Raw genomic sequence first — 23,740 nt, 5'->3', positions numbered from 1 at the left:
GGCCGGGGGTCATAAAACTTTGATGACGAAAATGTAGGGAGTCATAAGATGACCACAGGTAGTGTGTTTGTTTTCTTCAAATAGATTCAATACATTTTTAGCTTGTTTAGGGGTGTGTCGGTGGTGGGATCATAAAATTGTTGTTGCCAAAATAGACGGAATCGTAATTTTATTGACGCCGACGCTTCTATCTCGGCTGAGACTCTCGGTAATGCCATTCTGTGAGTAGATCTGCGAGAAGTCCCCTTGAAAATTCCTTTTTTAAATCTCGAACTTGAACACGAATCTCAAAAATGAGAGCCTTCTGGAGGCAGATTTAAACTAATGACGTATATAAATATGTCCATCACCAATACAGGCCTATGTGATTCATAAAATAATAAATTCACAACTTCTAAATTACTTAACCTATAGAAGTCATTGAAACACTGTTCTGAACTGAAATTAACTGATCTAAACAATGGTGACATATTCAAGCAATTTTAACCATAAACAAGAAATCATTTCCAAAATTAATTTGCTTTGGTGACAAGCCAATAGACACAAGACTAAGAAAATCGATCATCGTGTATACTTTCAAGTATGGGCTATTGTGACCGTGAAATTTCAAGTATGCGCTATTGTGATCGCGAAATAAACATATCGACATTTTGTTAATCTCTCCGGTTATGTGCTTAAACCAACCGGCGGTTGCTACTCATGCATTCTTGAATATTCATATACAAATGACCTCTGCCAACCGGACGGAACCGCCCGGAACCGGCGGGCAACCGGCGGTCGAGTTTTGATTTGATCCCTTAGTAAAATAGAAGATATGCGAAGTTCCAATAGGCCTATTAGGGACCACTCACAAACACTTGTGGGGGGGGGATGATGCAAAAAAAAATCATCGCGAAAGTTTTTCGCCCCCCTTTCAGTTCTCAAAAAATTCAGGGCCGCCCTTTTTGACATGAAAATTATGAGTCAATCCCATAGAAAATCATATAAACTCAATTTCCCTGGGAAAATTTTAGTCATTTTTTCAAGGCCCCTGCCGTACCCATAAGAGGGTCAGAACTAAAGCCCCACCCCACCCTTTTGCCTCAACCCCCCCACAAGTGTTCACAAGTGTTCACCATGTTGTAGGAATTCCCATAATTATCAACATCAGCCCGCCAATTGAGCGGCGACGGGGCCGTATAGCATGCCCCGTACCACCCGGTGTTTTCGGGTAAGTCATTGGAGGTAGTGCACGCCGCGCGCCACTTGAAGGAAAACGGAAGTCCGGTTTAAATCGTTAGATGATGCGGCCTGGATATATAAAATGAAATTTGGGTAAAATCTCAATGCTCTCGACCTTTAAACATGTTAATATACTAGGCATATGCATATTTCGTCCTAATAATATTTTATGTAAGGTCATTAAGTTGTGCATTGAAACATTGGTTGAAATCAGGTTGAAATTTCAACGTTGTATCAACGTTGAAGTTTCAACCTGATTTCAACCTCCATAATTTTTGCATTGAAAGTTGGTTCAAACATGGTTGAAATCAGGTTGAAATTTCAACGTTGTATCGACGTTGAAATTTCAACCTGATTTCAACCAATCTCTAGGTTGAAATCGGGTTGAAATCAGGTTAGGTTAGATTTCGACGTTGTATCAACGTTGATACAACGTCGAAATCCTAACCTGTGCCCACTGGGATAATAATATTGCCTATAATGTTACACACCATACCTATTGGGGTCAGTGAATTAAAATGTTTATGTTTCGTATTATGAAATAGCACATCTGGGGAAGGTCAGGTATGTCATCCCTACTTAAAACGGAGTAGAAGTATTGCTTGGGGAGAGAAAGAAAAAGAGAGACATGACAGTTGTATTCCTCGTTTGTAGATCATACCCAATTTAAGCTATAGTAAAGTATAAGATTTGAAATGAACTGCACTCTTATTTCAAGAGATTGCAAAATAAATATCAAATAGTCAATGAGCAATCAGATTTAATTTTGTAAATTTATGTCTCTAAGATTTAAACTTAAATCCAAAAGTATACACGTCGCACTGAAGTGTCATCAAAAACATACACCCAGGTCTCCTCACAACACTGACTTATTTTCATTTTTGACGAAAATGAGATTTTGTTTTAACAAATATATTTTTCATAGAATAGTAGCAACAAAGACTTATCAAGCCACAAACCAATGAAGCATAGCCTAAACTTCATAGTAAAATTCTTAATTAAGAAATTCTTAATAATTAAAACCATGGTATAATATCTAAAGTAAAATAATTATAAATATCAATATCAATAAAGCCCGCGGGCACTCCCACTTTTGAGGTGACACGTATGTAAGGCTATTAAGACCCCCTTTTCCAGCGTCGCTGTCACCTAAAGACCCCATATTTTTACGAACAAATGCTCTGTCACCCGAAAAACCCCTATTTTTCCATTAAAAGATCTATCACCCAAAGACCTTACAAGTTCAATATGAACAGGAACTTTCATTTATCACTGATTTTGTTACTTATTTTGAAAAAACAAAAAATTTGAAGCCATTTAGAACTAGCAATTCGATGTCCGAGGTTTTTGTAGCGCTGTTTCGGCTCTCACCCAAAGGTTTCATTAAAAAAAAATTTAAGGTCATGTTCTCACCCAATGACCCCATATTTTTTACATTTAGCTCTCACCGAATGCCAAAAATCATGCTCTCATCCAATGACCCCATATTTTGTACATTTTGCTCTCACCGAATGCCCCTTACTGCGAAAGTGCCACCCCTACACCTATATCCATTTCATATTGTAGTGCCCCTGGGCAATAAAGTAGATAGGCATTCTCGACGGAAATTCATAATACGTAATTTCTACAAGTACGGGGTACGCCGTCGGTTATCATAGTACTGGTGCACCCGGTCCCTGTGTGAGTGGTCGCACTTTCGTCAGATTTGTCATTGACTTCATCATGACCTCATCAGTCCCGGTGAAGTCAGATACACGTCTGACGAAAGCTCGATCACTCACTCAGGGACCAGTACAGTGGCAAGTGACGGCGTACTAGTAGAGATTCCATAACATAATTATAATACGTATTGGATAATGATTATTTTGAGGTGATAACCTGTTCGATACCAAAGCAATTATGAACCAAATGCCTATCATTCTGTGGTTTTATTAACGTGTTTTATGTATCCATAAACTCACATCCAATCAATTATACAAATTGGTTCACTGAATCTGTTACCTTTATTCTTTACCAGATTGTGCGCAATTGAATAAAAATTACCTCTATAAGAAATGTTTCTTTGATTAGAAAGTAGAAAAATTTAATCTGAAACTTTTAATTTATTAAAAACTGATTAGCAATTTGTTGGGGTTTTTCAATAACCCCTATTTTGAATATTACAATACGCAATATAACTACAATAACCAAAGTTACGATAATTTTAAGTATAAGTAAATAATTCCGATTTAAGTATTTCAAATTGCAACAGAGTATATTATGACATCTGTTATAGAGGTTATCCGTGTTCTATAAGCTGCATATCCTATCAACGACTGCTATACCTTGTTTAGGACTTTCAAAAGAAGTACCTGCCTGAGCAACCATGACTGTTTCGAGCCCGGCCAAAGTCACGCAGGTAACTCCGAGGTCATGCATTGAATTGGTTTGAATGAGGAATACTACGGGAACCATCGCCTTTTGTTCGAAATCACACATGAGTAAAGTGGATAACCTCTATTGTTAATTTTTTGTGTGTTCACTTTACTCATTAATTGATGATTGTGACTTATACACTTTCTTTGATAAAGTAAACTTCCAATTAAAAAAACTAAATCTAAAACTTTTTCTTGGTCACTTATAAGCAAGTTGTGGTTTTCAATACGCAATATATAATAACCCAAGTTTAAGTAAATAATTATGATTTAAATACTACAAATTTCCATAGGGTACATTTTAATGACATCCATTGTTATTGATTCTTAGTGTGTTCACCTTCCTAATAAAAAGCGACTTACAATAATGTATTTTTGTTGTAAATTGCCTTGGAGCAATGTTATCGTACTGTGCCCCTCATACTAATTACCACACCAAACACAAGTATGTTTTTAAAACGTTTTAAAACAAACTTTCAAACATTTAATAACATTAAATGTCGCGCTATTTTAAGACTAATATCAGCAGCAGATGGTTACTTCGTCCAGGCTAATATCAGCAGAAATGGCTATATATACTTCGTCCAGACTGATATCAGCAGCAGACTACTTCGGCCAGATTAATATATCCTGCAGCTGCCTGCTTAGTCCAAACTAATACCAGCAGTAGATGACTACTTCTACCAGACTAATATCAGCAGTAGATGACTACTTCTACCAGACTAATATCAGCAGTAGATGACTACTTCTACCAGACTAATATCAGCAGTAGATGACTACTTCTACCAGACTAATATCAGCAGTAGATGACTACTTCTACCAGACTAATATCAGCAGTAGATGACTACTTCTACCAGACTAATATCAGCAGTAGATGACTACTTCTACCAGACTAATATCAGCAGTAGATGACTACTTCTACCAGACTAATATCAGCAGTAGATGACTCACGGTATCTCGATTGCAGAAAAAAGATCGCCGGCGCTCATCGCTATCTGGGAGTTTCCACCGTTGGTGGCGCTATACGCACAGTGTCATCATTGAAATCGCAACGCTCCTTCGCCTCCGAAGGAGGCTAGAACGGCTTGTTATAGCGCGTTGGTGGGTACGCAGTGAAGTCGAAGGAATTTGTTTTGGTCTTTGCGTACTGAAATCAACAATTGCGACTTCGCATTGCACACGCATTGTTGTACGCCATGAGTGCTTTCTCCAGAGCGTACTGAAGCTAAACGCACTCAACTTACGTGTTGCCAGTGAAATTTGCCAAGTAATTTGATTGATATGTAGGCCCTAGGCTAGACCGTGTTTTGTTTGTTTGTTTTATTGTGGTTATTGGTTTTGGTTTATGTTTATGTTTGTTTCCTTGCTTGTTTTTGCTTTTTTACACAGCCGTGACGTTAGTCACGGCTGTGTCTTTTTTCTTACAGGTTCTTTACACAGCCGTGACGTTAGTCACGGCTGTGTCTTTTTTCTTACAGGATCTTCTTCTTACACAGCCGTGACGATAGTCACGGCTGTGTCTTTTTTCTTACAGGTTCTTCTTCTTTCTTCTTTCTTCTTCTTCTTCTGTCAACCATTACATTTGCTCTAGCACTCACATGCTTACATCGATTTTGACCTAACTTGGTCACAATGATCATTGACCGTGCCCCTACATGTCACATGAAACTCGTGGGGTCAAAGGTCACGCAGGGGTCACAGGGTCAAAATGTGATTTCAACTAAAATGCATCTTCTCCTACAACTTACGTAGGACAGCAACCCCACTTGCACACATGCATTGTTATTACCAAGTGTCTATGTGGTGTACACAGATTTGTGGTCAAAGGTCATTAAGGGGTCACTTCCGGTATAAAACGAAAAACCTTCAAACATTTTTATTAGCTAAGTAAAACATAGCACAGTAACGGTATGTTCACATATGATCTGCAGTCACCCAATGTATATGTGGTATTTTTTTACTTGGGGTCAAAGCTCATTAAGGGGTCACTTCCGGTACGAAAAGAAATACCTTAAAAATGCGTCTTCTGCCACAAATTATGTGGAACAGAGACGCCACTTGCACACATGTATTGTTATTACCCAGTGTCTATGGGGTGTACACAGATTTGGGGTCAAAGGTCATGAAGGGGTCACTTCCGGTAAAAACGAAATATCCTAAAAAAATTTATAAGCTAAGCAAAACATGGGACAGTAACGGTATGTTCACACGTGATCTGCAGTCACCCAATGTATATGTGGTATTTTTTTATTTGGGGTCAAATCTCATTAAGAGGTCACTTCCGGTATAAAACGAAATACCTTTAAAATGCATCTTCTTCCACAGATTCTGTAGGACAGTGACGCCACTTGCACACATGCATTGTTATTACCCAGTGTCTATGGGGTGTACACAGATTTTGGGTCAAAGGTCATTAAGGGGTCACTTCCGGTATTAAACGAAAAACCTTCGAAATTTTGTATTTGCTAAGATAAACATAGGACAGTAACGGTATGTTCACACATGAATTGTGGTTACCCAATTCATATGTGGTATTTTTTTTTTATTTGGGGTCAAATGTCATTAAGGGGTCACTTCCGGTCTGAGACGAAAAACCTTCAAAATGCCCTTCTGCCACAAATAACATGGCAAAGTGATGCCACGTGCACACATACATTGACATTAGCCAATGTCTATGGGGTTTTCATATATTTTGGGGTCAAAGGTCATTAAGGGGTAACAACACGGCTGTGTTCGTGGTCTTAGACCACAGCTAATTTCTGCTTCTTTCTTCTGGCAACAAATTTCAAAATGCTTTTTCTCCTACATGTTACATCCTACAGTGACGTCACTTGCACATATGCATCGGCTATATCTAGTGCCTATAAATTATTCACAAATTTGGGGTCAAAGGTCATTAAGGGTCATTTCCGGTATAAACCCAAATATCTTCAAAATGCTTCTTCTGCCACAAATTACATAGTACGATGATGTCACTTACACATATGCATCGGCTATATCCAGTGCCTATAAATTATTCACAGAATTTGGGTCAAAGGTCATTAAGGGGTCATTTCCGGTCTGAAAGCTAAAAATATTCAAAAAATCACTGTTTTACAAATTACATAGCAGAGTGTTGTCATTAGCACACATGCATTGCTACCAACCAGGGTCTTTGGGGCGTCTACAGTTTCGGGGTCAAAGGTCATTAAGGGTCGCTTCCGGTCAAAAACCAAAATCATCAAATATGTTCATTTTTTAAATCTCAAAACGTAACCAGACCAGAGTGACATAAACTTCATATATGCATTAGTGTTACCCGATGTATGCACGGTATTTTTATTTTTTTTGTTCAAAGGTCATTTAGACGTCATTTCCGGTTTTAAGCTAAATAACTTCAAGAATTTTTATCTCCATAACTAAGCATAGTAGATTTTTTTAATTTAAACTGTAACAATGCATTTTCGCGGTGTATATGAGGTTTTTTTTGTATTAGGGTCAAAGGTCATTAAGGAGGTCAAAACGTCAAATTTGCAAACAAATGTTTAAAATTACGGTAAAGTAGCCGTATCTTAGCCTATGGAAGACGGAAAAGCCCCTACATGCTACAGTGATGCACCATTAATGGTGTGAGATGTCCATAAACTTTAAGACTGGCATTTCCGGCCCCGGCTAGGTCCAGATCTGTAACCAGATCTAGTTCTTTCTTTCTTTCTTCTTTCTTCTGTCGACCATTAAATTTGCTCTAGCACTCACATGCTTACATCGATTTTGACCTAACTTGGTCACAATGATCATTGACCGTGCCCCTACATGTCACATGAAACTCGTGGGGTCAAAGGTCACGCAGGGGTCACAGAGGTCAAAAACGTGATTTTAGCTCAAAATGCATCTTCTCCTACAAATTACGTAGGACAGTGACGCCACTTGCACACATGCATTATAATTACCCAGTGTCTATGTGGTGTACACAGATTTGGGGTCAAAGGTCATTAAGGGGTCACTTCCGGCATAAAACGGAATACCTTCAAATTTTTTTATTAGCTAAGGAAAACATAGGACAGTAACGGTATGTTCACATATGAGTTGCAGTTACCCAATGTATATGTGGTATTTTTTTATTTGGGGTCAAAAGGTCATTAAGGGGTCACTTCCGGTATAAAACAAAATACCTTTAAAATGCATCTTCTCCCACAAATTACGTAGGACAGTGACACCACTTGCACACATGCATTGTTGTTACCCAGTGTCAATGTGGTGTACACAGATTTTGGGTCATAGGTCATTAATGGGTCACTTCCGGTATAAATTGAAATATCTTCAAAACATTTTATTAGCTAAGAAAACCACAGGAGAGTGATGGTATGTTCACACATGAATTGTGTTTACCCAATGTATATATGGTATTTTTTTATTTGGGGTCAAAGGTCATTAAGGGGTCATTTCCGGTATAAAATGAAAAACCTTTAAAATGCATCTTCTCCCACAAATTACGTAGGACAGTGATGCCACTTACACACATGCATTGTTGTTACCCAGTGTCTATGGGGTGTACACAGATTTGGGGTCAAAGGTCATTAAGGTGTCACTTCCGGTATAAATCGAAATATCTTCAAAATTTTATTAGCTAAGAAAAACATAGGAGAGTGATGGTATGTTCACACATGAATTGTGTTTACCCAATGTATATATGGTATTTTTTTATTTGGGGTCAAAGGTCATTAAGGGGTCATTTCCGGTATAAAACGAAATACTTTTAAAATGCACCTTCTCCCACAAATTACGTAGGGCAGTGATGCCACTTACACACATGCATTGTTATTACCCAGTGTCTATGGGGTGTACACAGATTTGGGGTCAAAGGTCATTAAGGGGTCACTTCCGGTCTGATACGAAAAACCTTCAAAATGCCCCTTCTGCCATAAATAACATGGCAAAGTAATGCCACGTGCACGCATACATTGACATTAGCCAATGTCTATGGGGTTTTCATATATTTTTGGGTCAACGGTCATTAAGGGGTCAAAACACGGCTGTGTTCGTGGTCTTAGACCACAGCTAAGTCTAGTTCTTCTTCTGTCAACCATTACATTTGCTCTAGCACTCACATGCTTACATCGATTTTGACCTAACTTGGTCACAATGATCATTGACCATGCCCCTACATGTCATATGAAACTCGCGGGGTCAAAGGTCACGCAGGGGTCACAAACGTGATTTCAACTAAAATGCATCTTCTCCTACAACTTACGTAGGACAGCGACCCCACTTGCACACATGCATTGTTATTACCCAGTGTCTATGTGGTGTACACAGATTTGTGGTCAAAGGTCATTAAGGGGTCACTTCCGGTATAAAACGAAAAACCTTCAAAAATTTTTATTAGCTAAATAAAACATAGCACAGTAACGGTATGTTCACATATGATCTGCATTCACCCAATGTATATGTGGTATTTTTTTATTTGGGGTCAAAGCTCATTAAGGGGTCACTTCCGGTATAAAACGAAATACCTTTAAAATGCATCTTCTTCCACAGATTCTGTAGGACAGTGACGCCACTTGCACACATGCATTGTTATTACCCAGTGTCTATGGGGTGTACACAGATTTGGGGTCAAAGGTCATTAAGGGGTCACTTCCGGTATAAAACGAAATAACTTCAAAAAATTTTATTAGCTAAGAAATACATAGGAGAGTGATGGTGTGCTCACACATGAATTGTGTTTACCCAATGTATATATGGTATTTTTTTATTTGGGGTCAAAGGTCATTAAGGGGTCATTTCCAGTATAAAACGAAATACCTTTAAAATGCATCTTCTCCCACAAATTACGTAGGACAGTGATGCCACTTGCACACATGCATTGTTATTACCCAGTGTCTATGGGGTGTACACAGATTTGGGGTCAAAGGTCATTAAGGGGTCACTTCCGGTATAAAACGAAATAACTTCAAAAAAAATTATCAGCCAAGAAAAATATAGCACAGATACGGTACATTCACACATAAATTGATGTTACTCAGTGTATACGTGGTATTTTTTTTATTTGCGGTGAAAGGTTATTTCCGGTCTGAGACAAAAACACTTCAAAATGCCCTTCTGCCACAAATAACATGGCAAAGTGATGCCATGTGCACACATACATTGACATTAGCCAATGTCTATGGGGTTTTCATATATTTTGGGGTCAAAGGTCATTAAGGGGTCACAACACGGCTGTGTTCGTGGTCTTAGACCACAGCTAAGTCTAGTTACACAGCCGTGACTAACGTCACGGCTGTGTCTTTTTTCTTACAGGTTCTTCTTTCTTTCTTTCTTCTTCTTCTGTCAACCATTACATTTGCTCTAGCACTCACATGCTTACATCGATTTTGACCTAACTTGGTCACAATGATCATTGACCATGCCCCTACATGTCACATGAAACTCGTGGGGTCAAAGGTCACGCAGAAGTCACAGGGGTCAAAAACGTGATTTCAACTAAAATGCATCTTCTCCTACAACTTACGTAGGACAGCGACCCCACTTGCACACATGCATTGTTATTACCCAGTGTCTATGTGGTGTACACAAATTTGGGGTCAAAGGTCATTAAGGGTCACTTCCGGTATAAAACGAAATATCTTAAAAAATTTGTATAAGCTAAGTAAAACATAGCACAGTAACGGTATGTTCACATATGATCTGCAGTCACCCAATGTATATGTGGTATTTTTTTTTCTTGGGGTCAAAGCTCATTAAGGGGTCACTTCCGGTATAAAAAGAAATACCTTTAAAATGCATCTTCTTCCACAAATTATGTGCGACAGAGACGCCACTTGCACACATGTATTGATATTACCCAGTGTCTATGGGGTGTACACAAATTTGGGGTCAAAGGTCATTAAGGGGTCACTTCCGGTAAAAAAACGAAATATTTTTAAAAATTTGTATAAGCTAAGTAAAACATGAGACAGTAACGGTATGTTCACACGTGATCTGCAGTCACCCAATGTATATGTGGTATTTTTTTTATTTGGGGTCAAATCTCATTAAGGGGTCACTTCCGGTATAAAACGAAATACCTTCAAAAATTTTTATTAGATAAGTAAAACATGGGACAGTAACGGTATGTTCACACATGATCTGCAGTCACCCAATGTATATGTGGTATTTTTTTATTTGGGGTCAAATCTCATTAAGGGTCACTTCCGGTATAAAACGAAATACCTTTAAAATGCATCTTCTTCCACAGATTCTGTAGGACAGTGACGCCACTTGCACACATGCATTGTTATTATCCAGTGTCAATGGGGTGTACACAGATTTGGGGTCAAAGGTCATTAAGGGGTCACTTCCGGTATAAAACGAAAATCTTTAAAATGCTTCTTCTTCCACTAATTACGTAGGACAGTGACGCCACTTGCACACATGCATTGTTATAACACAGTGTCTATATGGTGTACACATATTTGGGGTTAAAGGTCAGTAAGGGGTTACTTCCGGTATAAAACGATATACCTTCAAAATATCCCTTCTGCCACAAAAAGCATAGCAAAGTGATGCCACGTGGACACGTGCATTGACATTAACCAATGTCTATGGGGTTTTCATATATTTTGGGGTCAAAGGTGATTAAGGGGTCACAACACGGCTGTGTTCGTGGTCTTAGACCACAGCTAAGTCTAGTTCTTTCTTCTTCTTCTTCTGTCAACCATTACATTTGCTCTAGCACTCACATGCTTACATCGATTTTGACCTAACTTGGTCACAATGATCATTGACCGTGCCCCTACATGTCACATGAAACTTGTTGGGTCAAAGGTCACGCAGGGGTCACAGGGGTCAAAAACGTGATTTCAGCTCAAAATGCACCTTCTCCTACTAATTACGTAGGACAGAGACGCCACTTGCACACATGCATTGTAATTACCCAGTGTCTATAAGGTGTACACAGATTTGGGGTCAAAGGTCATTAAGGGTCACTTCCGGCATAAAACGAAAAACCTTCAAAAATTTTTATTAGCTCAGTAAAACATGGGACAGTAACGGTATGTTCACATATGATCTGCAGTCACCCAATGTATATGTGGTATTTTTTTTATTTGGGGTCAAAACTCATTAAGGGGTCATTTCCGGTATAAAAAGAAATACATTTAAAATGCATCTTCTTCCACAAATTATGTAGGACAGAGACGCCACTTGCACACATGCATTGTTATTACCCAGTGTCTATGGGGTGTACACAGATTTGGGGTCAAAGGTCATTAAGGGGTCACTTCCGGTATAAAACGAAATACCTGAAAAAATTCTATTAGCTAAGAAAAATATAGGAGAGTGATGGTATGTTCACACATGAATTATGTCTACCCAATGTATATATGGTATTTTTTTATTTGCGGTCAAAGGTCATTAAGGGGTAATTTCCGGTATAAAACGAAATACCTTTAAAATACATCTTCTCCCACAAATTACGTAGGACAGTGATGCCACTTGCACACATGTATTGTTATTACCCAGTGTCAATGGGGTGTACACAGATTTGGGGTCAAAGGTCATTAAGGGGTCATTTCCGGTATTAATCGAAATGTCTTCGAAAAATTTTGTTACCTAAGAAAAACATATGAGAGTGATGGTATGTTCACACATGAATTGTTATACCCAATGTATCATGTGGTATTTTTTATGGGGTTAAAGGTAATTTAGGAGTCACTTCCGGTATAAAATGATGATAGACATGTTACGCCATTTCATCTACCACAGTGGTGCTCCTCTTGAAAACGGGCTCTCCTTTCAAGCACATGATAAAATGGCAGCCTACTTGGAAAGTACGTACCGACAATGGAAGGTATAACCGGGAGGTATAAACATTGTTAAAGGACCCAAGCCTGGTGGTGAGTGTTGACTAAAACACATTAGTAATATTTTAAGGTCACATACATGTATAATATTGAGAACCGATTGCTAATTGTAGAGGTTTATACATGTATAGACGCGTAAAAAAGTTAGCAATGTGAATCACAATTATTCACATGCAGTGCATGCGGTAAGCGTTGGATTCCTGCACTTAGAAGGAGGTCATGAATATTTCTTTTTCTTTTGGTTAAGTCGGTAATTAAGGTGCACAATGTGCATATCACACCAACTGAAATGACCTGGTGACTCGCGTGAAGATTTAGTGACTTGCGAAATGCTTTGTTGCGTTGACTTTGAAGGCTTCCACTGTTTATGTTTACGTTTTCAATAACATTGGAAAACTTAAGCTTCTTACATTAGCTCAACTTAAAGCCATATTATAACATTTCTTTAAAAATAAATTAGTATTCATTTTCAATAAAATGTTAGCATTTACTGTCAGTAGGTATCTCAGGTAAACCTTAGTTAACACATTTGCTAGTCAGCGAAATTCGCCGAGACCGGGACCCAAACACAATGCATATTTACATAGAAATTTGAATTTTTTTCAAGAATAGGTCGGTGAAGGAAACCTACATAGATATGTTTTCTATAATTCACTTGGCCCAAATATATGATTTTTTATGGTGATAATCAAGTCGCACATGGAATTTTAGAGGGATTTTGATAGCAGTTCCATTAAAAAAAGCTGCTATCGCCATGAGACTAAGATCTAGAAACACCCCTAAATGCCGTTTTGGGAATTTTGCTATCTGAATCTTTTTGATGAAAGTCAATCTTTATGACAAGATGTAACTTTGTTACGGAAAGTGCTATGACAAAAATGTTTTCAGTTTTGGCTTTCTTTACTCAAGGGCTTTAATTTGATATGTAAAATGGTGCAGTTTGATGGCAAATTTGAATTCACCTACATGTAGCATACCTACTGTCAGATATCACGTTTTCAATAACATTGGAAAACTTAAGCTTAGCTCAACTTAAAGCCATTTATTATAACATTTCTTTAAAAATAAATTAGTATTCATTTTCAATAAAATGTTAGCATTTACTGTCAGATATCACTGAGATATGTCGACCCTTTTAATTTTGAGCCGAACAAGTGAGGTAAAGCAAAGAAAATCGAATTTAGTACTACGGTACAGCCGGTACTAGCGCCAATGCATGTTACTCCGGCGGTTGTAATATGGTACGATCCTCTGGCATGTGTGTGTGTCCCGCACGCCGTGTACGTAGTACTGTGTTGACATCGAATACACGTTCGATTCGAGTAATATTTCCATCGTGGTTCATTCAAAATCTCGGATTTTGACAAAACTACAGCACCTGCATGTGAAGTCTTTTTTGCAGAGAATCTTTGTTTACTAAAGTACATTACAATCGTGCAAAAGGGCGTTCTTCTCTGCAAATGTTATAATATGGCTTTAACTAAATCTTAAATAAATCTTCGAAAGTCTTGACAAAATTGTGGCCTCTGTTATATATATATCATATCAGCCCACCCCCACAAATTACTCATCATACAGAAATGTTTGCAGCCGATGCTCAGAACCAGGACAGTGATGTTAACTGATGTAGTGTATCAATATTCATTACCTCCTTCTAAGTGCAGGAATCCAACGCTTACCTGTGCATGCAGCATGTATGTAGGTATGCCAGGCAAACCTTGCCACATGCTACATGTAGTCAGATTCGCCTAGAACACACCTGGGGGGGCACATCAAAAAAATTTTGGTGGGTATGCTCCCCCGGATATTTGAGGTGGTGGGTCTTGGGAGCTGACGCTTTTGGAGCTGTGAGCAGTCAAAATCTAGGGTCTTTCTTGGCTAAGTACAGGGTTCGGTTTTTGCCTGGTTTAAACCGGCAAAATGGCAAAAACTCTGTTTTTGCCAGTTTTTGCCTGGTTTAAACCAGCAAAAATGGCAAAAACTGACAAAAACTTATGTATAGTCACTCAAATGTTAACAAGTACGGTACCGTAACGGTATACAGAAAGCTCATAAACAGTAAACACTAGATTTCGCTTACTTGGCCGTAATCTGGAAACCCATCGTTCGCCTCTTCCAAGCCCTGTCCTGCTACCACATATGAGCCCCCCCCCTAAAGAATACCCTGGAAATAGCCATGTTCTGAGTAATAGGCCTCTGCACGTGTGTGTTGAAAATAGGCCTATTGATCCCATGAGAGCCACACTGTAATGTTTTCCGATGCTCGCACTGCGCCCGACGGTACTCCGCGCACTAAGCGATAGCGCACCGCGCGCACGTGATTCGCACCGCGAGCACGCGTTAGTGAGCAGCGCGCCGATAGCAGCGGACAGAGGACGACGACGGACGGACGGACACGCCATAATTAGTATTAAGATACAACTTTTAATGAATCATTCAACATATTTTTTGTCTCATCAAGTCCTAAAATGAAAAAGTTTTGAATTTGATATATATGCCAGATGTCAGTTAAATGCACTAAGTGAGCAATGAAAATGCATGACTTTAATTTCTTAATATATTATTTTTAATTACAAAATCTGGCCTTGTTACACTCCGGAAAATAATTTTTTAATTTAATAATTCATTATGCATGAGATCAAAAATCTGAACTTTAAATCACTTTTTTAGTTTTTGCCATTTTTGCCAGCAAAAACTGCGGTAAAAACCTGCCAACCCTGGCTACGTATAATATGACGGGCAAACCTTAGTAGTTAATACATTCTTATCTTATCTTATATTTTAGATATTTGAAAAAATAAAAGTACACACGCGTACAGCCATACGGCTACTCTACGCGTCCATATAGCGAGGCTATCTGCGTACAACTGCTTACTACTTATGTTCCACGATGTACACAAACTTGATAATTTTTCTATATTAGACTCATCATGATTTACACTTTGCTAATTCCAAAGTTCAATATTATTTAAAACCCCATTTCTTTTCAATTTTGCCTCATTTTAGGCAGTTACTTGGGTCCACCAAAATGGTTCGCGACCTTTTCACAAATCAAGTGGGACGGTCCATTCTCAACTTATTCAGCAAAAAAAATCTGTCCTGCCATTTCAATTGTTATACCGTTCCGGTTATTGGACAGGGTCCATAGGTGACCGGTTTTTGTTGCACCAAATTAGGTTAAGCTCTGTGACTGTGAGGTGTGTGCGATTACGTTTTACATTATTCCGAGCATTATTTGTATTTTTTCCTAAACAATGACATTAAAATTATGGATTTCGATCTTATTTCAACTGCTTTCATCAATACAATGTAATTGAGTTTTGTTTAGGGACCGTTCACAAACACTAAGGGGGCATGATGCAAAAAAATTAATTGCGAAATTTTTTTGCCCCCCCCCCCTTTTTTGAGATCTCAAAATTTCAGGCCCCCTTTCTGACATGAAAATTATGGGTCAACCCCATAAACTCAATTTTTCCCAGGAAAATTTGGTCATTTTTTTCTGGCCCCCCTCTTAGGAGGGTCAAAAATTTTCAGGGCCCCCCTTTTTGCATCAAGCCCCCCCTAACAAGTGTTTGCGAACGGTCCCTTAATACCACCATTCTTTCCCAAGAATATCAGGATTTGCTTGACATTTTCAGATAGTGTGACTTTACAAGAATTGTTTTCAGTTACCTAAGGGAGTGTTCATAAATACTTAGTGGGGGTTGTTGGGAATGTTGGAACCTTGGACATCAAAAATTTTGGAATGAATTTGCGCGAAGTACAACAAATTTGGCACGTATTAGGTTTAAAAATGGCCAAATTGCCCAAATCAGGGTTAATTTGGTCAGAAACCCATATAGGCCTACAGGCATCAACATTGGGGGATGATTGTATGGACCACCCCCCTCTTTCAAAATATTGGGTGGGAATTTACCCCCCTTCCCCCCCAGTATCTACGCCTATATGGTCATTAACTTATTACTCATTGCAGTCATAGTGATAATACACCAAAATACACCAAAAACATTTTGTTGATTTGAAGCTTGAGAGTAGGCCCCTACACAATTGAATGAATACTTAACAATAATGCACGAGGAGCGCACAAAAAATTTAGAATGCACGCATGCCTTCTACCTGATTAGATTTTCAGGTCATTTTGGGGTCATCCAGGGTCATCTGAGGTCAAATTACTAATAACTGTTGTATGGGCATGAAATTTGGTGGGTACAGTCAACATTTAGAGTCAAATTTTTTGGAAGGTCATTTTGGGGTCATCCAGGGGTCAGATGAGGTCAAATTACTAAAAACTATTGTATAGGCATGAAACTTAGTGGATTCAGCCAAGATTTACATGTAGAGCCAAATTTTTGGAAGGTCATTTAGAGGTCGATCTTCATGGGTTGTTATGGGTTCATTTACTTAAAAGTTATCGCGAAAGCAGGCGGTCACAAAAGCAGGCGAGACTCATGGTTCGAGAACCGCCTTGTTTCAGTTCTTGCAGAGAATTACATCTTCTTTGATGAGATGCTATTTAGAATCAGGTGACGTTGGAGTGTGGAAATTTAGGCATGTAAAAAGTTGAGAAAATAGGAAAATTTGAGCTTTGACCTCTGCTAACAGTATCTATGTGTGCCATCAAAATCCCAAAAACTTGTTGCTGCAAAATTAAACTTATCCCAAGTCCCGGCCCTTACGCAGGCGGGGTGCGGGGGGGGGTGCGACCGCACCTCCCCAAATTTGCAAAATTATACAAAAAGTCCCAAAATATAAGAATTTGCGAGAGTAGCAAGCAAAAAATCAGTTTTTTACGTTAAATTTGGAGAAGAAAGTCCACTTTTCACAAAATCGCCCACCCCCCAAAAAATCCTGCGTACGGGCCTGCCCAAGTCTGAACAAGTTTGAAATTAAAGACCTCCATGGTTATGATGCTTAGAAGTTTGCACGAGGGCAATTTTGATCAAAACATTGGATTTGCTAGGATTTTTGCGCTATCAAAGATCCCATTTTTTTCCCCTTGGTTTTTGTGATGTAATCATTTGGTACGGTACTTCAAAAATGCAAAATGCAGGTTGGGATGATGATGGCTCACAATGTTATACATGATGTACATTATGCACCTCCAAAGTTTATCATTTGTAAGTAAGGCTCAGAGAGGCTGAGATTTCATGATTTTTTAAGGTGAATGAGGGCGCTGTGCACGCTAATGTATGTGAGTTGTTGGTGTTAATATTTATTTACCAAAATAATTTTAAACTTTTTTGTATCACAGATGTGTACATAGTAAGTAAGATTGGCTCTTAAAATCTTATGAAATGTATCTTCCGTTCGTGAACTTCATGCACACATTTAATATGCGATCTTTAGTATGTGAACTTACGTGGTGATTACATGTGCTTGTTTGCGTGTTACTTAAACGGGACGCATAAGCGGATTATTTATGTGAGTGATTGGAACAATCACGTTTAAATTGTAATTTAATTTTTATTTTCCCTTCATTCACAGGCTAAAATATGTCTTTCCTTCAGCATCAGCAAAATTTGCAAAGGTGTTTATTTTTAGGATGTGTGGCAGAGATTTCCGTAGGCCTGGATCAAAGTTGCCTGGAACAAGTTTTGACAGTAAGGGTGTGGATAAGTTATCAAACATCACTTGGAATACAAAACTGTTGCAATACTGCAATGTTGACATTACACATAACAACATTCACCCACCACGGTTTTGTCATAAATGCCATCGATTTATGAGAACCTGTGAAAAGAAGGAAGCATGTAGAGAGACGTGGATATCAAGTCGCACATCATCAGCCTATAATGGTGAGTTGCTTGATAAGCCTACCTTCAAATACCAGTGGGCTATATCGAAGCCAAAATGACTTTTTTGGTTATTTTTGTTTCTAAACAGTTTTTGTTTGTCCTATATAATCTATCTTAACATGAAATGACAAAATGTTTGGCCTCGTGTCTGAGAAAAAAGTATGCAGCGCCCTCTTGTGTCACCATACCTCATCAAGGCCCAAGATAACAAAATCATTAAAATCCAAATGTAAACATGAACAGGGTATTTAACATACATGTATATGCGTAATGCATTGCAAAAAATCGCAATACTGATCTACCGAAAAACGATAGCTTTGGACTCTAGTCAAAACTATTGTGTGCAATTTTGAAGCTGCAGTTCTCGAGTAAAGTGAGTGTCTGCCATGTAAACGTCACACTGCATGCACATAGCACAAAGAAAGAATTTAAACTGGGCACCCATAACGGTCACGGATATCTGGTTTAGCAATATGCACAAGCATGTATGATGTAGTAAATGGTTCCAAAAAATTAAGTCCCCCCTGACATATTTGGGCATAACTAAAAAACTGTTAGGCCCCTTAAGTTGATTTAAAGTGTGAAATGTAGCCTGATTAGTTACACATTACATGTGCGGTACTTTTTTGTTCAACATTTTGTCATTATGGTTTAAATCATGGCTGAGTGGTTATTGTCAATTGAATGTGATTAGCCAGGTTTCGAATGCACTGCTGGTCCAGGTGATTCCATGGAGGAATTGACCGAGTGACTGTAGTGCACTGCCAAGCCCCAGACTGTAACCCCATTGGACATCTCTGAGACCATCTGAAGCAAGCTGGAAACAAGAATGTAAATGACAACACAACACTGCAAGGGTTGCTGAGAATACTGCAACGTGCATGGAGTCACCTGCACAGCAATGCATTCGAAACCTGGTCAATAGAATGCAGAATCGTTGCAATGAAGGTGGACCAACACATTACTTAAAAGGAAAACAAAACTTTCACATTGCACAAGTCACTTTGAACCTTTGTAATCTTTCACATCCAGGGTCAGAATTTTGTTTCACAGTGCGAGAATCAATCTTGATTCTTGCAGAATAAATTTGCGGTAATCATTTGATTCTTGCAAATCAACTTCTGTGTAAGCTACAAAAGTTTGTGAGAATTTACTTTGATTCATGCAAATCTGTTTGCCAGAATGTTTCCGAGAATCAATTCTCGCCAAAATTCTGACCCTGATTTCCCACTTCTGAATATTATGTTTGTGTTTGTTCATAATGTAGTATTATTATCTTTTGTTTTTATACAGACTGCCCAAGTTGACCAGACAAACCAGGACACTACATGTAGTCTCTATTATATTATGATACTCAGGAACCATTCTGACGTTCAGAAAATACTTTCCAGCATCAAACATTCCATATGAAGCAGATTATGTTTTGTGCATGGATTTGGTAATAGCATTTGCCAATATTGTTGATCAAAGAGGCAGCAGGATTCCAAAGGATCACAGCTGCTGTGTTGTGTTCACCTTTTTGTGAAACTGAACTGTTTGGATTTTAGATTTATTCTCTCAGTAAGCAGCATCTATAGAGAGTAGAGATTGATATTTTTGATCGCATTATTAAAGAAGCAACAGGATTCTCAAGGATGTCATCTCTTTGTGAAACTGAACTGTTTGGATTTTAGATTTATTCACTCAATAGCATGTACAGAAATTGCACCACCTTTGCCAGTCAATGGATCATGTAAAATATCTAGATAGAGATGCTGTAGTATAGCAGGCCATTGCAGCACATGCCTGCACCCTCAAACTATGCCTATGAAGGCTAGCTGACATGAATGAATTACATCAACAAAACAAATTAAGAACTTTATTAAGTGGCTAGCTCATTCATCATGTGATGCATTCAAAACCAGTAGTAACTACTTTTCAAACAAAGCAGTTGCTGCTGCTTACTCCAATAGTACTTTCAATATAGATTATCAGCACAATTGGCTGAGCAATGAAGTTTACAAGAAACTGAATGAATTCCAAATTTAAATTAGACTAAAATCATCAGAAGATAAATGTCTGTCTTTAAGTGGTGACATCAATACATTAAAGTCAGGCTTTCACTTTACTTATGGTACATTTAGAATCAGGTACATGAACCATGAAAGTACATACCTAAGCCATCGGTCATAAATGATCCTGTGTCATATACTGGGGTACCCAAAAAGGTGGCTTTGTTACATTTTGATGTGCAGCTTGGAATTCTAAACACTCTCTCTTGAGTATTCCTTCACTTAGAAGATTCAATTAGGTCTTAAATTGAGGCTAATTTATTCTAAATTACTTGTGTTTTTATCCTGTTTAAAGATATTTTTAATTAGTTTCTTATGACGTTTGGCATGAAATGTGCCAATGGTGGCTGAGGATTAGGGGGAGGAGGATTAGGGGGAGGGATTCATATCGTAAATTTGATTTAAAACCCCCATTAAAAATTTGAATGTAGTAAAAAAATGTCTAAATGGACTCCTAGACATCTAAACCAAGTGAATAAATACAGAAGTTCATTTAAAAGACCAATACTTGCTCAGAATGATTGTAAATGTGGAAAAAAGAGGTGGGATAACATCCTCCCTACTTTGTGATTGTTTTTGCCCGCACTCTCTCATTTTTTAACCGATTCCATAAAAAAAGGTGTCAAAATGCTCAGGATCGAGGATGAACCACTTGAAATGAGATATGTAGGTAAAATGTTTGAACCATTTAATTTTTTTACTATGTAACACAAAGGTACCCCAGGTTGTGACACAAGACCAAATACAATTAGTTATTTGTAGATGATCACACAGTTGAAAAGAGTAATGTGTTAACCATGATTGTCATAATCCGGCCTCTATTCACAATCTTAAGATCAGGCTGCACTCATGGATGAATTGAAGTGATTCTGATTTTCAATCAACAGCATCACTTTATTAGACGTCCATACATAAAAAGGCACATAATATCGAATGAATGAATGAATGCTTCGCCCGTTGTATTTTACCATGTACACCGCTCTGTTAGAACTTAGAAGACATAATAACGTCCCATGATGGTATAGAGCTGATGTTCTACGCTGATGATACACAACTGTTACATGATCTTCAATCAGTCAACTGCCATCTCCAATCTGGAACTGCCAGACTTCAACTGCCATCTCCAATCTGGAACACTGCATCCATGATGTGAAAAACTGGATGTATGCAGACAATTAGATGAAACTGAGAAGCAAGACCGAATTCCTGCATATTACTTCCAAGTTCTTACGTAAAAGTAATACTATTCCAAGCCTTCATATTCTCTCGGAATCTGTTCATGCAGTTTCTTCAGCACAGAACCTTAGTGTGACCATTGATAAACACCTTAGTATATCCGTTCATGTGCATAAAATCTGCAAAGCATCTAACTTCGCTCTACGCTAAATTGGTCAAGTTCGAAAGTACCTCGATCATGCATGCACGGAGAAACTCTTCCATGCCTTCGTGAGTTCACTCTTAGACAGCAGCTGCAATAGCATAATTCTTTATGGACTACCGCCCCGGACTACCGCATTATGAAATCGGTAACTACAGGAAGTGAGAACACTGCAGCTAGGATGGTACCTCGTGTGAGAAAGTATGAACATATAACACTGGTTCTGCAACAGCTTCTTTGGTTACCAGTACGGAAGCGTATTATTATACATAAGATCTTGCTAATAACTTACAAATCACTAAATGGGTTTGCACCGGACTATATCTCTTAGTTGAGTGTGGAATACAAGTCCACTCGCTCGCTCAGGTCCGGTGCCAAATTCTTACTCCAGTGAAGACATTTAAATTGTATGGAAGCTGGTATTTCGCTGCTACAGCACAGCACTAATGCTGTGGAATGAACTGCCTTTACAAATCAAATGTTCTATGTCAATGACTAGTTTTAAAGCATCTTTAAATTAAAAACATACTTGTTTTCATTTTAATTATGTGTTTCAGTGTTTTTACCTGCTATGTATTGGCTATTGAACTGTGCTGTTTCATATGATTGTTTTACTTGCTGAGTTGTTGTATTTTTCATGTTATGCTTTTTATTACTCATGTACCGGAATCAGACTGGCTCCCTGGAATCATGTCAGTCCTAAGCTTCCCCTGATGCTACTGATTGTGTGTGCTTGAGAGAGGTCACACTTTGTGCAATGTTTTTTGTATTTAAAGAATGTATTATGTGTTACTTTGTATGTGAGGTACACCGACTGTCCCATCATCAGTGCTCAGTTGGTGGGCTTCTCATACATGATCATATTTTTACTGCCCTTTATAAGAAATATTTTCTTATAAATGTCTTCATTGCTATATTGTGTATAAATTTACTCGATTTGGTCCTGCGCCATGAGTTGGGATACCTAATTTGGCGGTGGAATAACACTTTTCCACTTTAAGTGATGATTATGTCATATTTTCCATAATACTAGTTATACAATAATAAAGTTTGTGTCATTTTAAAGAGTAATCTATACTCTTTCCATAGCAATAAATAAATGCTTAAGAAAACAAGCCATTGTAATGTTCAAAATTTCCCATGTGTTACCGAAAGGGGTCCCAACTTATGACACATGACCATTTATTAATTTTGTAATTATTGTTTGATGAATGGGGGCTATGCGAGGTGCACTGTTTCTGCTTTCTTGGAGTTGTGATAGTGGGCCTCTCATTTCATGATTGTTGGACTCACACAATTACTTCCTAGCAGCTATGTTGGGAAATGGTTGTGTGAACTCAGAATTGTTTCTGCTCTGTTCTGAAGTAATGTTTTTATTTGTTTCTCACATTTTGTAATTGTTGTTGCACTTATCTATTGATTGTTATTATTTGTACACATGTTGTGTGGGATGCATAGCTGTAGCTCTCAGGAGCCATATCTGTGCATCTAGCACTCATGGTATAATGGTGTTTGGGGGTATGTATGCGCGGTTGTATGCTGACGTGTCCCAGCCCTTTGTTTGGATACGGTCGTGTGCATTTCACCACTCTGTTATGATCATTGATATGATTGTATGTTTTGTGTATAATTGATCTGGTTTGAATGACTTTGTAATTGCTTATTTATTATTATTAATGAACAAGGCCATATAAGACAACTGCAATTGCAATTTGCAATTTCATATTATTAGATGTCAAATTCATGTAAGTTTTTGACATCAAATTATAATTGGTCATATCCTTACTTTGTCAAATGAATGGAGAATATCTGTAACAATTTCTGCATGTACATGTAGATTTATACCCGCATATCACAAAAAACAGCATTTTGAGAAAATTGCATTTGGAAATTTTCCCATTTATGTAGATTCACTGGAAATCACTAAAATCAACGTCAATCCAACATTGACCGAACTCTTAGTCCAAAAAAAAAGTTTGTCTCCGGACCACACACGTATAGCTTTTAAAATGAGATTTAGCACAATGTGCCAGTGCATTTTTTTAAAATGATAAAATCA

The 23,740-nt window shown here is 38.1% G+C and overlaps 1 long non-coding RNA gene across 1 annotated transcript; it reads left to right on the top strand.

Moving 5' to 3' along the window:
* The first annotated feature begins 12,408 nt into the window (after positions 1 to 12,408).
* LOC140156611 (uncharacterized) lies at positions 12,409 to 21,376 on the top strand. The gene is made up of 3 exons (XR_011859567.1): positions 12,409 to 12,490; positions 17,942 to 18,252; positions 19,546 to 21,376. It is a non-coding gene; the product is annotated as an uncharacterized lncRNA (long non-coding RNA).
* Positions 21,377 to 23,740: the final 2,364 nt, after the last annotated feature.

The sequence above is a fragment of the Amphiura filiformis genome, chromosome 7, assembly GCF_039555335.1.
Source record: "Amphiura filiformis chromosome 7, Afil_fr2py, whole genome shotgun sequence".
Taxonomy (NCBI): domain Eukaryota; kingdom Metazoa; phylum Echinodermata; class Ophiuroidea; order Amphilepidida; family Amphiuridae; genus Amphiura; species Amphiura filiformis.
This window is presented reverse-complemented; position numbering and strand designations above follow the sequence as displayed.